Source organism: Notamacropus eugenii, chromosome 5, assembly GCF_028372415.1.
Source record: "Notamacropus eugenii isolate mMacEug1 chromosome 5, mMacEug1.pri_v2, whole genome shotgun sequence".
NCBI classification, from domain to species: Eukaryota; Metazoa; Chordata; class Mammalia; order Diprotodontia; family Macropodidae; genus Notamacropus; species Notamacropus eugenii.
In genome coordinates, this window is record NC_092876.1 from 203,138,263 (window position 1) to 203,152,887 (window position 14,625).

Consider the following 14,625-nt stretch of genomic DNA (forward strand, 5'->3'; position numbering starts at 1 on the left):
CAGTGAAGAAGAGGAAACGGCACTTTATAAATGATCTCCTAAAACTAGATGGTAAAGGGATATATACAACTGCACTTGTTGGGCACTGGTTTGGCTGGGTATTTCTTTGGAACGTGAGCTCTGCCACCTTGTGGTCAGCTGTAGAGTTGAACTCATCAACCAAATAATATTGGGAAGAGAGGGGAGCCCAAACAATGGTGGGGCAATGGCCTAAGGGGTGGCAACCAACAAAAACGTCAATTTTGAAATAAAAATTGGTCCTTTGTATTGAGTATAATCCACTTTAACTCTCAGAGCATAGAAGAATCTAACCTGATTTCCTGAAAGAGTTGTTCCTAGGAAGGAAATGATAACAGTTCACATATATGGTGCTCTTTACAAACATCTTATTTACTTTTCACAGCAATTGTGTCAGGAAAGTAATTTTCTTGGACTAGATCTTTGATTTTGTCAACATGAGGAATTCCAGGTGAGACACCTCCTCTACCAATTTGTTATTTTTATTCTTCAGTTGTGTCCGAATCTTCGTGACCCCATTTGGAGTTTTCTTGGCAAAGATACTGGAATGGTTTGCCATTTCTTTCTCCATCTCATTTTACAGATGAGGAAACTGAGGTAAACAGGGCTAAGTGACTTGCCCAGGGTCACACAACTAGTAAGTGTGTGAGGCCAGATGTGAACTCAGGTCTTGCTGACTCCAGGCCAAGAACTCTATCTACTGTGCCACCTAGCCACTCCATCCTCTACCAATGCCTAGGATAATAATAGCTAACATTTGTGTAGTGTTTACTATATGCCAGACACTATGTTAAACAATTTTTAGTTATTATCTCATTTGATCCTCACAACATCCCTGAGTGGTAAGCATTATTATCCCATTTTACAGATGAGGAAACTAAGGCAAAAAGACTTCAAGTGACTTGTCTGATGTCTCATAGCTGGGAAGTATATGAGACTGGATTTGAACTTAGGTCTTCCTGACCCTGGGCATGGAGCTCCATCTGTTGCAGCACTCTGCAACAGATCGTCTTAAATTAAATTAAAGTTAAGTGAGTTGCCATACATAGCTAGATGATACTTGATGCCAAGGCTTCCTGACTATAAAGTTGGTTCTCTAATCACTATACTAAGATATTATTGGCATTATTGTCATTCTTATTTTATAGGTAAAGAAAATGAGGCTCAGGGATGGAAAGCTGCTTGGCTAAATTCACATAGCCAGTATCAGAAGTGGCATTCCAATCCAGATCTCTCCAGACTCCAAGACCAGCATTCTTTCCCTAACTCTGTTGCCTCAATGTTAGTGTACTGTAAGGTCAAAAAGACAATATGATGACTTTACCTGAGAATTTTCACTTGAAAACTTGACTGCAAACAGTTCCTGTAGCCATGTTCTCTACCTGTTGAGTGGTAGTTAAATCTTCAGTCGTCACTCACAGCAAACTGCTGGACTATTGGTTATTCACTGCACAGCTATTCATAAATGTCCCAAAGAATAGTCAAAAGTGGGAACTCAGAAACTAGAGTGAAGCTGCACATTTCTAACTCAAAGGCAAGAGACACCAATGGCTCTTACGCTCTTTCCACACAGGAGTTATTCCCAGATGAAGAGTTAACATTTGATAAGAATGTTCCTAGTGATATCATCCTTAGCATTATTTTGTTATCATAATAGTAAATTATGCAGGAAGAAATGCTGAAAGAAAGATCTTTACTGGTCATAAAAATCCTTTGAATTAGGCCCATTTTATAATGACAAGCATAGAAAAAAGAAACTGATTGTTTATTATTAGGCTATTCAAAATGGAGTCATTTGCTACAAAGGGAGAAAACATCTTTGAGTCTATCCAGCAAGCACATGTATGATTTTTCTCCTCTTTTCTTTTTTTCTTTTTAAAAATTTCTCTGATTTGTGAGTTTACTCAGCAACTATCAGTCACATTGATCCTGTGTCATTTTGTAGAATGGATAATGTGAAAAATTCCATTGATTTCTCTGAAACAGAGTGCTTTAAGATCTAATATATCACATGTCCTCATCATGCTGGTAGAATAATTTGTTAATTTATGGTAAGCATAACTGTAGTTTATTTTTTTCTCCTTCATATTGTTTATTTGCAGAGAGGTGGACATGGTCCTTAAGATAAGACAAAGAACATCTATTTATCCGACTTGGAGGGACTAGGCTACCCATCAAGAGTTGAATGTCTGTAAAATTTCCCTTAAGATTTTCAGAAGCAAATAATTTAAAACAAAACCAGAAACAGAGATGAAAACAAAAATGGTTGAAAAGTTTAGCGATCAAAATGTTATTTTATAGTCAAACATACCCAATTATCTACTTTTATTTGATTCTTTTTATGGATTATCATCTTTATTTTTCAAACTATGTATATGTGTATGTACTAATTTGTCTCACTACTCATCCCCCCAAAAAATGAAGTATGTTTAAAAATCTCTGGCAAAACAACTTCCTATATTAGCCATGTTAAAATATATGTTTATTTTTGCATATTAAGGTTATTACCTCTCTGTCAGGAGATGAGTGGCATGTTTCATCTTCATTCTTTTGAATTTGCTTTATTAATGCATTGATCAGAATTCCAAACTGCTTTGCACAATGCCTGGGTCAATTTACACCAATGGTACATTGATGAGTTTACCTGTATTGTCACTGCCCTTCAACATTTGTCATTTTCATCTTTGTTCTCATTGCCAGTATGATGGCGTGTGATGGAACAACCAAGTTGCAAATATTCTTCATCTCATGTATCTCTATTGTGCAATTGTGATTTATTTCCTGTTCTTCCTCCTTTCCTCCTCGGTATATGTATCTATCCCCTCTTATTTTTATCTTCTCCTAAAAGCATTAAAACAGAATAAAACCACTCACAGAGCCTCTGTGACTTTTTCTATGACTTTTAAAGAGATTAGGGTTCTGAAAATAAATTTGTTACTTGTCCCCTCAACATGTAAAACTTCATCCCTACATATTCTCTTTCAGTTCTATAAATGTATAAATTTTTGTTTCTCTTGGAATCTGCATTTGCAAATGTGTACTCAATGTTGGTTTTTTTATTAGAAATGTTTGAAAACCTCCTATTCCATTAAAGATCCTTTTCCTTCCCTGTAGTATTATATTTCGCTTTGCCAGATAGATTATCATTATAAACCTTTCTCTCTTACAGTTTGAAATACTGCTTTTCATTCTCTCCTCTTTATAGAGGTAACTGTATACTAAGTCTTATATAATTCTTAATATACCTCCTTTATATCTGAATTCTCCCTCTTTTATTTATTTATTGCCTGAATGGAGTATTTTTTTCTTCGATCTAGATACTCTGAATTTTGGTTATAACGTTCCTGGGAGTTTTTATTTGGTATTTCTTTACAAAAGTGACCACTAGATTCTTTCTATTTTCACTTTGCCCTATAGTTTCAAGAGCTCTGAGCAATTTTTATTTATAATTTCCTGAGATGTGATGTTCACACTTTTTTTCCTTTTTTTTATTTATTTAACTTTTAACATTCATTTAAAAAAAATTTTGGGTTCCAAATTTTCTCCCTTTTTTGTCCCCTCCCCTCACCCCAAAACACCAAGCATTCTAATTGCCCCTATCACCAATCTGCTCTCTCTTCTATCATCCCTCTCTGCCCTTGTCTCTATCTTCTCTTTTGTCCTGGAGGGCCAAATAACTTTCTATATCCTTTTACCTGTATTTCTTATTTCCTAGTGGCAAGAACAATACTCGACAGTTGTTCCTAAAACTTTGAGTTCCAACTTCTTTTCCTCCCTCCCTCCCCACCCCTTCCCTTTGGAAGGCAAGCAATTCAATATAGGCCAAATCTGTGTAGTTTTGCAAATGACTTCCATAATAGTCGTGTTGTGAAAGACTAACTATATTTCCCTCCATCCTATCCTGACCCCCATTGCTTCTATTCTCTCTTTTGATCCTGTCCCTCCCCATGAGTGTTGACCTCAAATTGCTCCCTACTCTCCATGCCCTCCCTTCCATCATCGCCCCCACCCTGCTTATCCCCTTCTCCCCCACTTTCCTGTATTGTAAGATAGGTTTTCATACCAAAATGAGTGTGCATTTTATTCCTTCCTTTAGTGGAATGTGATGAGAGTAAACTTCATGTTTTCCTCTCACCTCCCCTCTTTATCCCTCCACTGATAAGTCTTTTGCTTGCCTCTTTTATGAGAGATAATTTGCCCCATTCCATTTCTCCCTTTCTCCTCCCAATATATTTCTCTCTCACTGCTTGCTTTCATTTTTTTAAGATGTGATCCCATCCTCTTCAATTCACTCTGTGCACTCTGTGTGTGTGTGTGTGTGTGTGTGTGTGTGTGTGTGTGTAATCCCACCAACTACCCAGATACTGAAAAGTTTCAAGAGTTACAAATATTGTCTTTCCATGTAGGAATGTAAACAGTTCAGCTTTAGTAAGTCCCTTATGACTTCTCTTTGCTGTTTACCTTTTCATGCTTCTCTTGATTCTTGTGTTTGAAAGTCAAATTTTCTTTTCAGCTTTGGTCTTTTCATCAAGAATGCTTGAAAGTCCTCTATTTCATTGAAAGACCATTTTTTCCCCTGAAGTATTATACTCAGTTTTGCTGGGTAGGTGATTCTTGGTTTTAGTCCTAGTTCCTTTGACTTCTGGAATATCCTATTCCATGCCCTTTGATCCCTTAATGTAGAAGCTGCTAGATCTTGTGTTATCCTGATTGTGTTTTCACAATACTTGAATTGTTTCTTTCTAGCTGCTTGCAACATTTTCTCCTTGACCTGGGAACTCTGGAATTTGGCCACAATGTTCCTAGGAGTTTCTCTTTCTGGATCTCTTTCAGGAAGTGATTGGTGGATTCTTTCAATATTTATTTTGCCCTCTGGTTCTAGAATCTCAGGGCAATTTTCCTTGATAATTTCATGAAAGATGATATCTAGGCTCTTTTTTTGATCATGGCTTTCAGGTAGTCCCATAATTTTTAAATTGTCTCTCCTGGATCTATTTTCCAGGTCAGTTGTTTTTCCAATGAGATATTTCACATTATCTTCCATTTTTTCATTGTTTTGGTTTTGTTTTGTGATTTCTTGGTTTCTCATAAAGTCATTAGCCTCCATCTGTTCCATTCTAATTTTGAAAGAACTATTTTCTTCAGTGAGATTTTGAAGCTCCTTTTCCATTTGGCTAATTCTGCTTTTGAAAGCATTCTTCTCCTCATTGGCTTTTTGAACCTCTTTTGCCAATTGAGTTAGCCTATTTTTCAGGGTGTTATTTTCTTCAGCATTATTTTGGGTCTCCTTTAGCAGGGTGTTTATTTGTTATTCATACTTTGCTTGCATTTCTCTCATTTCTCTTCCCAATTTTTCCTCCACATCTCTAACTTGATTTTCAAAATCCTTTTTGGGCTCTTCCATGGCCTGGGCTCATTGAATATTTATTTTGGATGTTTGGGATATAGAAGCCTTGACTTCTATGTCTTTCCCTGATGGTAAGCATTGTTCTTCCTCATCAGAAAGGAAGGGAGGAAATGCCTGTTCACCAAGAAAGTAACCTTCTATAGTCTTATTTTTTTTCCCTTTTCTGGGCATTTTCCCAGTCAGTGACTTGACTTCTGGGTATTCTCTTCACACCCACTTCCCCTCCAGATCCTCCCAGCCAGCACTTGGGGTCTGAGATTCAAATGCTGCTTCCCAGCCTCAGGGCTTTTGGCGGGGGCAGGGCTGCTATTCAGTGTGAGATTATGTTCAGGTGCTCAGGTCAGGGCAGGGCCGCCACACACACACACACACACACACACACACACACACACACACACACACACACACGGGGCTCAGTTCCCTCAGGGGGTTTATGCAGAGACCTTCAACAATGGATCCAGGCTCCTGCCTGCTTGGGGAGCCCTGGTTTGCTCCCACTCTGCTGCTGCCTCCCAAGGGGGCCTGAGTTATGGGGGCACTCCACTCCCCTCTTGACCCGCCAAAGAGACCCTCTCACTGACCCTTGTCACCTGTGGGTGGAGGGACCCGTGCAGCCACTGGAGATTCTGTCCCTGAAGCCTGCTCGGATCTGCTCCTCTCGGCGCCGTGCGCCAACGCAGGGCTGGGCTGGGCTCTGGGTCTGCAGCACAAAGGACCTCTTGTTAGAGGTTTTCAGGCTCTTTGGAACAGAAATCTTGTCCGCTCCGTTGTTCTGTGGCTTCTGCTTCTCCAGAATTTGTTGGTAGTTCTTTTTTACAGATATTTTATGGGCTGTGGGTTCGGAGCTAGTGTATGTGTGTCTTTGTACTCCACCATCTTGACTCCGCCCCACACTTTTTTCTGATCAGAGTTTTCAGATAATTCAATAATTCATAGACTGTCTTTGCTTGTATGACATTTTCTAGGTCAGTAACTTTTGATATCATACTTTTTAGATTTTCTTCTCTCCCCCGTTCACCCTAATTTTTGGTTTTGTTTTGATATTTTTTTATTATCTTATTGAGCCATTTTCCTTTTGGCCCATCTCATTATCAGGGCATTCAATTCTAGAATGAAATTTTCCACCATCTATGCTATCTATGGTCCTTGCCATTTTTTTCTCTTTAACTTTTCCATTCTGTATTTCTTGTTTTATTTCTTCCAGGTACTTCTGTAGCCAAGGCATTTTTTTCCCTCTGAGACCTTACCAGGATGGTTTCTATTTTAGGGCTTCTGTTGTCTTGGGGTTTACTCCTTGGCCCTTTCAAAAACCAAGGTATTTCCTTACTGTTTTTGAAGTTTTCCTTGGTTTGTTTATGGGCAGAGGAAGCTGAAACTGGGTCAAGCTCTGCAATTGAATGGTGTGGGCAGAGTCTGTAGGTTCAGACTAGGGCCCTCCTTCAAAGAACCCTGAGGTCTTTCTGTTTCTAGGCTCTTCCTGGGGGCTCCCTCTTGTTATAAGGCTCAGGGCCCTCTCCTGACTATTGCTCGTCATGGGTTCTTCTGCCCTGCTACTGGGCTCAGGGTTTATTCCCTGCTAAATTTCTGCAACAAGCTACTTTTCTGGCAGAATTTTGCCCAGGTCCTTTCTCCCTCATCTTTGTGAAGCCCTTGGCCCCCTGCTAGATTTGGCCCCCCAAACCCTTGAGGTTGCTTTTCTCCTGCTGAACTAGGGCTGGGTTTCATAGATATTGGGGCTGGGCCCACCTGAGCCCCTGTTTTCCACAGTGTTGAATTAGATCTCTGGGGAATGCTCTGAGGCTACACCTTCTAAAGTCAGCTTCAGGTGACAAGACATATGGGTTTGGGTAAGTCTCAGGCTGGCTTCTGGTGCTGCTCCAATGGATAGAATGTTCTTCTCTGGATCCTTCTGGAATGCCCCAAAGCCAGTCTCTTGCATCTTTAGGGAAGGTCCGGCCCTGATGGGGATTGGATGTAGCCAAGCTCGAGCAGGGAGGAAATGTTGGAATTGCTGCAAAGACTTCAAGGGACCCCTGAACTTTGCCCTCAGCTCTCTTTTGCCTCAGCTTGTCCATCCCAGTATCTCTGAAGGACTTTAATGGCTGTTTTTGGATTTTTGGGTTGTATGGAAGAGTCCTTGGACAAACTTTGAGAGATAGTGGAGAACAGAAGGGTCTGGCTTGCTATGATCCATGGGGTCACAAAGTGTCAGACATGACTAAACAACTGAAGTCTGGAGGTAATCCTGTCTATCCCTTAGTAGAGTGGTGTATGTTTAAGCCCTAATGGAATACTTAGGGAAGGATCTGGGATCCTCCTCATTCTAGCTCCCCAAAATCTTTCCCAATGTATGTATTTTTGACCTGTGATGACTAACTATGAAGGTGTGTACTTTTGGAACAAACTATTATCACGACATCTGTTACTTTGAATGATTGTGAAATATACAGGTAAAAATAAAAGGACAAAGCTCAATAGAACATAAAATGACTAAGGAAAAATCAAAGAATACCACTATGCATTTTTACATTTAGACATATGCCTTTTCAGTTTCACCTTGTTTCTTCCCTATTCTTTACTGATGCTCATCTCCTTTAGGGGATACAGTAAATCTTCAGAAGAGCTACTCTTGGGTTGCTGCAATAATCCCTATGTTCCCAGTCCCTATTCTCTCCATGTCTTCTTATTTGAAATAACTTCCGAACACTATGGGATTGGAGAAGTGCTATGAGTAGTGCACAGAATTCTGTTCTCTAGCATTTACCTCAAAGGACCAGGGGGCATAAATTCCCTGCCTGTTTCCCTGGCTGTTATTTAACATCTGAGTGGCAGCTAGAGTTGAGATCACTGAGGTGATGTGGCATGAAGTTAGAGATTTCTTCTATCAACTGACAAAACAATTATTATAATTTGCCTCTAGGAGACAAAAGGGAGAACAAATTCCTGATGGGGTTAAGAATTTTTTTCCCAAGGAGGCATTTATTATAATAATTATTTTTATTGCTATTCCTAGTATTGCTAATAGTTAATGCTGTTACCATGGAGTTTAAAACTATCTGGCAGCACTGATTGGCAAAAAGATGAATGTTCCTAATAAAGAACACACAGTTAAAGGAAAAGGTTTTCAAAGAGAGACCTAGCTAGGACAAAAGTTGTCACTTTCATGTTTTAAAATACTTTAAAAGAATCTTTAAATTATTCTATAAATTTAGAGAGTGTCTGAACAATACACAAAGCCTACTTATTATTTGCTGGGTTTGCAGGAAGAAAGAAAATCATAAATTTCTTTCATTTGAACTTTCCATTTATGTTCCAATGCATCTAGGATTCTCAACCAGCTCTGCTACCCAAAGGCATAAAGGCATATGCAGACTTTTAAGTGGGGGAATAAAGCAGCACTTCAGAAGTAGGGAGGGCCCAAGACAAAGCCAATCTTGGCACTGCCATTCAACTGAATGTGTAATAGGTGTGTGACTATAGGGGTCTAAGAGATGAAGCTCCCCTTGGGGAACTGAACTGACTTATATGGTTGGTTTGGAGAAGTGTGCGATAGTCATGTCTCACCTTTACTAAGATATGCAAGGTATGAAATATGTATCTTTTGAGTGTCTTTGAATAAAGTGGAACCAAAAGGAAAAAATAGTCTTGGGATCCAAGATTCCTTCTACATCAATATTTGGGATATTCTCTGATGATCACAGTCCTTCCTCTTTCCCCACCCCTAGAGATAATCTTTGTGAACTGTTGTGGGGAAAATCATACTCTCATGGTCAAACTGCCAATGAGCTTTTCTGAAATTAGTCAGCCTGGTTTTCAGATGACTGCTATCCATTCTTGTGCCCATGCCCAAAGCCTCTCCAACTTGGCCAGACCTCTCAGAGCTTTCCTATTCCAGGACTAGCCTTCAGTAATCCAGGGTCACCACCAAACTACAAGAAAACACCAAGGGAGGATTTCTATAGGGGTTGAGCATTATAAATGGAATTTAAAGTTCAGTGTATGCTTGAATGAAGCATATACCCCATGGATATCCTGTAAGTTTTGCTTCCTAGAAGGCACTTAACACAATGAAGAATTCAAGCCTCACAGAGTTTTATTGGCAGAAACCTTATTGAGACAAAAAGACATTCTCTACATGGCAGCTAAATAACATGCTCAATCATACCATTAAAAGATATGTTCTTTAGGGTGTTTAATTCTGATTTCCCCTCTTAGGACTTTTAAAAGACAAAAGATTATCCTTTCTCCCATGTGGATGGCATTTAAGCAGGGAAGTCCAGATTCCTTTGGCAACAAAAGTTAACAGGAGTATTCACTGAGCAACTAATAGACAGGTATCCACAGCAAGAATCCAGAGGAGACTGGATGATCAATTCTAATTTGAGTTCTAAGCCAAGTTCTATAAAGGGGCATGTTTGAATTCAATGGCTCCAGAAACACATTTGTCATATAGCTTGGGGTTTATATTTTCTATCCCTGGGAACAGATCAGGAGATGATCAGGCAGTAGTGGGGCCCATGTAATGTTTTGTGTTTTTTTTTTTTTTTAAGAAAACTGATCAGTTATGAAATGGAAAACAAAACAGTGAAACCAACTGTGTTACAAGGACTTAATATACCTTCGAAAAAACATTTTCACCTTTTACAAAGTCAGTTTTTAAATGGGATTTACAGCATAAATATAAAAAGCAGAGAAATAAAAAAATAAGCAAATATCAGAATGCTCTTTTAAAATCTATCATGTCTCTTTCACTGGTCCTCAGAAGATAAGGTACATGTGGGAATGGGCGAAGAAGGCAGAATTGGAGCCTTTTTATACTGCACTCCATTCAGACTAATGGTTTGTCTAAACTGCTAGTATCAGCAGTTTCTAAAAGAATCTCCATAAATTCTCCTCTAAAAAATTGTTTTCTATTGCCCTTCAAACTGATCCTCTTTACAAGAATTACACACAGACATACAGACAGGATGAAGGAAAAATTCTTGATGTCCATAGATTTTTCCTGTTATCCTGATTTATGGCAAAACATTTAAAATTTATTGAATAATCACAAATGCTTTGATGATTATAGACAAAGACAGGGTTATTGGTTCACTTTTTTTTAAAACTTCACTTGTGCTTTCATCAGTGTAAAAAATGTTCAGTAAGGATACTCCCTCTGCTAATCAATGCTGGTCAGCTATGGATTCTGCTGCAGAGAGCTGGTCAGGGGCACAGAGAGGTCAAATTTCTTTCCTCTGAAAAGAAGCCAACAACCCCAAAAACTGGATCCAGGATTTCATCAGTGTAGAGAGCTCCTGGTAAAGAACTCTCTCTACCAATGCAGATTGCCTTCTTCTCTGCAACTTACCTTAGTGAGTTTCTAGGAGGAAAAGAAAGGAAGAAAAAGATACAACAAAACAAATAGCTGATGATTTTGTTCCTTCAAACTGAAATTAGTGCTTGGTTTCCAGGAACAGTCTATGGATTTAAGGCACATCCACCACTGGATGTAGTACACACTACTGGGGGCAGCGAGTTGGTGCAACGAACAGAGCGCTGGCTCTGAAGCCAGGAAGACATCTTCTTGAGATCAAATCTGGCCTCAGACAATTGCTAACTGGATGACTCTGGAAAAACCCCTTAATCCTGTTTACTTCAGGTCCTCATCTTTAAAATGAGCTAGAAAAGGAAATGGCAAACCACTCCAATGTCTTTGCCAAGAAAACCTCAAGTGATGATGAAGAGCTGGACATGACTGAAACAACTGAAAACAAGAACAGCTGAGATACTCTAGTAAAAATATCAATAATAATTAAACAGTGCTTTAATGTTTGTAAAACTCTTCACAAATCTATCTCACAACAACTTCACAACAATCCTAGATAGCGATTACTATCCCCATTTTACAGATGAGGAAATGGAGACAGGTAGAGTGACTTCTCCAAGGTCACAAAGCTAGTAACTGTCTGCAGCACAATTTGAACTCTGCTCTTTCTGACTTCAGGCTTATTACTCTATCCACTTTGTCATCTAACTATAATAGAATAGTGTGTGAGACCCTGAAGTAAGCATCATAATAAGTAAATAAACCAATAAATGAACGAATGAAAATATAAAAACAGCATTATGTAGTGCATTACATTTGTGCCTTATTGACATTATATCATTTTATCTTCACCACAATCCTGGTAAGTTTGGTGCTATTATCTCCATTTTACAGATGAGGAAACTGAGTTTAAAGACTTTTCCTAGTTTGGAGATGAGAAGGAAAAGAATTCCATGCTTGGGAGACAGCCAGTGAAAGTACCCAAAGCTGGGAGATGGAAGAACTGCAAAGGGACTTCTGTTAGTGCATGAAAGAGTACATGGGATGGAGTAAGGTATAAGAAGCCTGCAAAAGTAGGAAAGAGACAGATTATGAAAGACTTTAAAAGGCAAACAAAGGATTTTATATTTGGTTCTGGGGATAACAATGGAGCCCTGCAATTTACAGGAGGAGGAAGCAACATGCAGACTTGCATCTTAAGAAGATCAGTTGGACAACTGAGTAAAAGATAGACTAGAGTGGGGAGTGACTTGGCTATGGAGACCAATCAGAAGGCTATTTCAACAGTTTAGCTGTAAGATGATAAAGGCCTGCAATAGAGTGGTGCAGTGTTAGAAACAAGAAGGGAGATGTAAGGGAGATGTTACAAAGGCAAAATCAAAAGGAATTGGCAATAGATTGGATATGGGACAGTGAGGTGTGACAGAGTGAACACTTGAAGACAATGCCTAAATTGTGAGAGGGTAACCGGGAGGATGATGGTACTTAACAGCACCAACGAAGTTCAGAAGGGGAAATTTGAAGGGAAAGAAAATGAGTTCAATGTTGGACATGTTGATTTTAAGATGTCTATGAGATATCTAGTTTGAGATGTCTAATAGGCAGTTATGAAAGTCTGGAGGTTAGGAGAGAGATTAGACCTAAATAAGCAGATCTGAGAATTAACTGTGTAGAGATGAAAATTAAATCCACAGGCTCTGATGAGATCACTAAGAGAAATAATACAGATGCAGAAAAAAAGAGGTGCCAGATTAGAGCCCTGTGAAACATCCATCAATAATGGGCGTGATTTGAATGAAGATCTAGTCAAGGAGACTGAGAAGGAATGTCTGGATAGGCAGGATGAGAACCAAGAGAGAACAGTGCCACAGAAATCTATAGAGATGAGAATATCAAGAAGAAGGTGAGCAAAGGCTGTCAAGAGGTTAAGAAGAATGAGGAATGAGAAAAAGACTCTCAATTTGGCAATGCAGTTTCAGTTGAATGATGAGGTCAGAAGTTGGACAGTAAAGGGTCAAGAAGGGAGTGAGAAGAAAGGAAGTAGAAGCAGCAATTATAGATGGCCTTTTCAAGGAATTTAACCAAAAAGAGGAGGAGAGATGTAGAATGAAAGCTGGTGAGGATGGATGGATCAAGTGAGGGTTTTTCGAGAATGGAGGAGACATAGGCATGTTTGCAGGCAGGAAAGAAGCAGCCTGGGAAAGGATGAAAATAAGTGAAAATGCAGAGATGATAAAAGGAGGAATCTGTTAGACAAGACAGGATGAAATCCGATTATTTGTGCAGGTGAAAGGCTTTGCCTTGGGGAAAAGAAGAGACATACAGCTGGTAAGCTGGATTCAGTCTCAGTTTTTCTGACTCTAGGTCTAGCACTCTAAATCTACTTCTACATGTAGCTGCTACTTTGCCTTGAGTACTTCCTCCACCCTCTCTGCTGTCTGATTTTCCTTAACTGCTTTAATATATTGCCTGCGTCATTTCTTCTAGCAAGCATTCCTACCCTAAAACCAACCAAGTGTAAGTTTTCCTTCTCTGAAAACTAAAATGTTTTGGGAGAATATGAGAATTTATAAATGTGTTTTGGGCTTGAGCTATTGTTGAGGGATCAGATTTGGGAGAGCTGGTTCAGATTTGAAAAAATTCACTTAAACTTCTTTAGCCAATAGGAGTTTTGTCGCCATGAAGGCAGAGGGCCTGAGATTTAGCAAAGAGCTAAACAAAGCCACTGATACAGGAAAAGAACCAGACTTATATAGAGAGAAAGCAATACAACCTATAGCATGATGGTGTAATTTTGGAGTTTCTTATGGGGATTGCAGATTTTAGCGACAGGAAAAATACAAACGAGGTAAAGATAAGGAAAAGACATGACACAGGATGAGGAAGATGAATGACAGGATAGGGAAAATAGGATAAGGGGGACAAAAGCAATTCTTTTGGTACAAATTGCATGGTATTTCAAGATAAGGGGGAAAGGGCATTAGGATACCCTCAAGTTACAGGTTATAGACTGAGCCTCAAACTCCCTCAGAGAGCCTGGGAAAGTGAGCCTTACTGACCCTTATAGGGCACCATTGGTGTCCACATCACTATCATATCTATGTGCTTAAGCAAGACCCAGGATACAGGTTTTTCCTTGGAAAAAATTCATTTATGATTTAGTCTTTGGAAACTGAAAAACTAGTTTAGGGTTCTTTGGGCTTTTCATTTCCTTCTATTTCTTCCTTTCCCTCTTCTGCCTTCCTCCCTGATAAGATGGTGTGGAGGAATTGCAGTCTAATTGACAGAATACTTCTGTGCTACTTTTTTGGTGCTAGGAAGTGGGCCTTGACAAATATACTTTGATTTCCAAACCCCATTACAAAGTTCCCTACTGAATTTGAACCTCAGATCTATTTTGGAATACTCCAAATGGCCGTTTGATTTCTGACCATTCCAACAGGCAAGGTCAAGCTTGACATGTCAGTCACTCTCAAGTCATTTTTTCTGACTCCAAACCTTGCCACTAGGCCTCATTCCTTATTTTAGACAACTCAGAAAAATTTACATTCAAGTGAGAATGATTTCACATAGCCTCACTGAGTAGTACATTCTGAGGAAAGTTTTAATCATTACAACATTTCATGAATTAATTATATCACAAATTTAAAACATTGCCAGTCAGTTACAAAAATTTCTGTTTTTAAATTCTTCCAACCATCTTTATTTAGATCTTTGATGTGGAAAACAGGTTTATTTAAGAGCATCTTTGAGCTGATTGATTCCATCTTAAATCATTCCCATTCAAGTCCTATTTTATGAAATTGCCCTCAATAAACTATTTGGTAGCCGTCTTCACTTCTTTATCCATTTGACAAACACTTGTTAAGTTTCTACAAAGCACTGCAGTAGA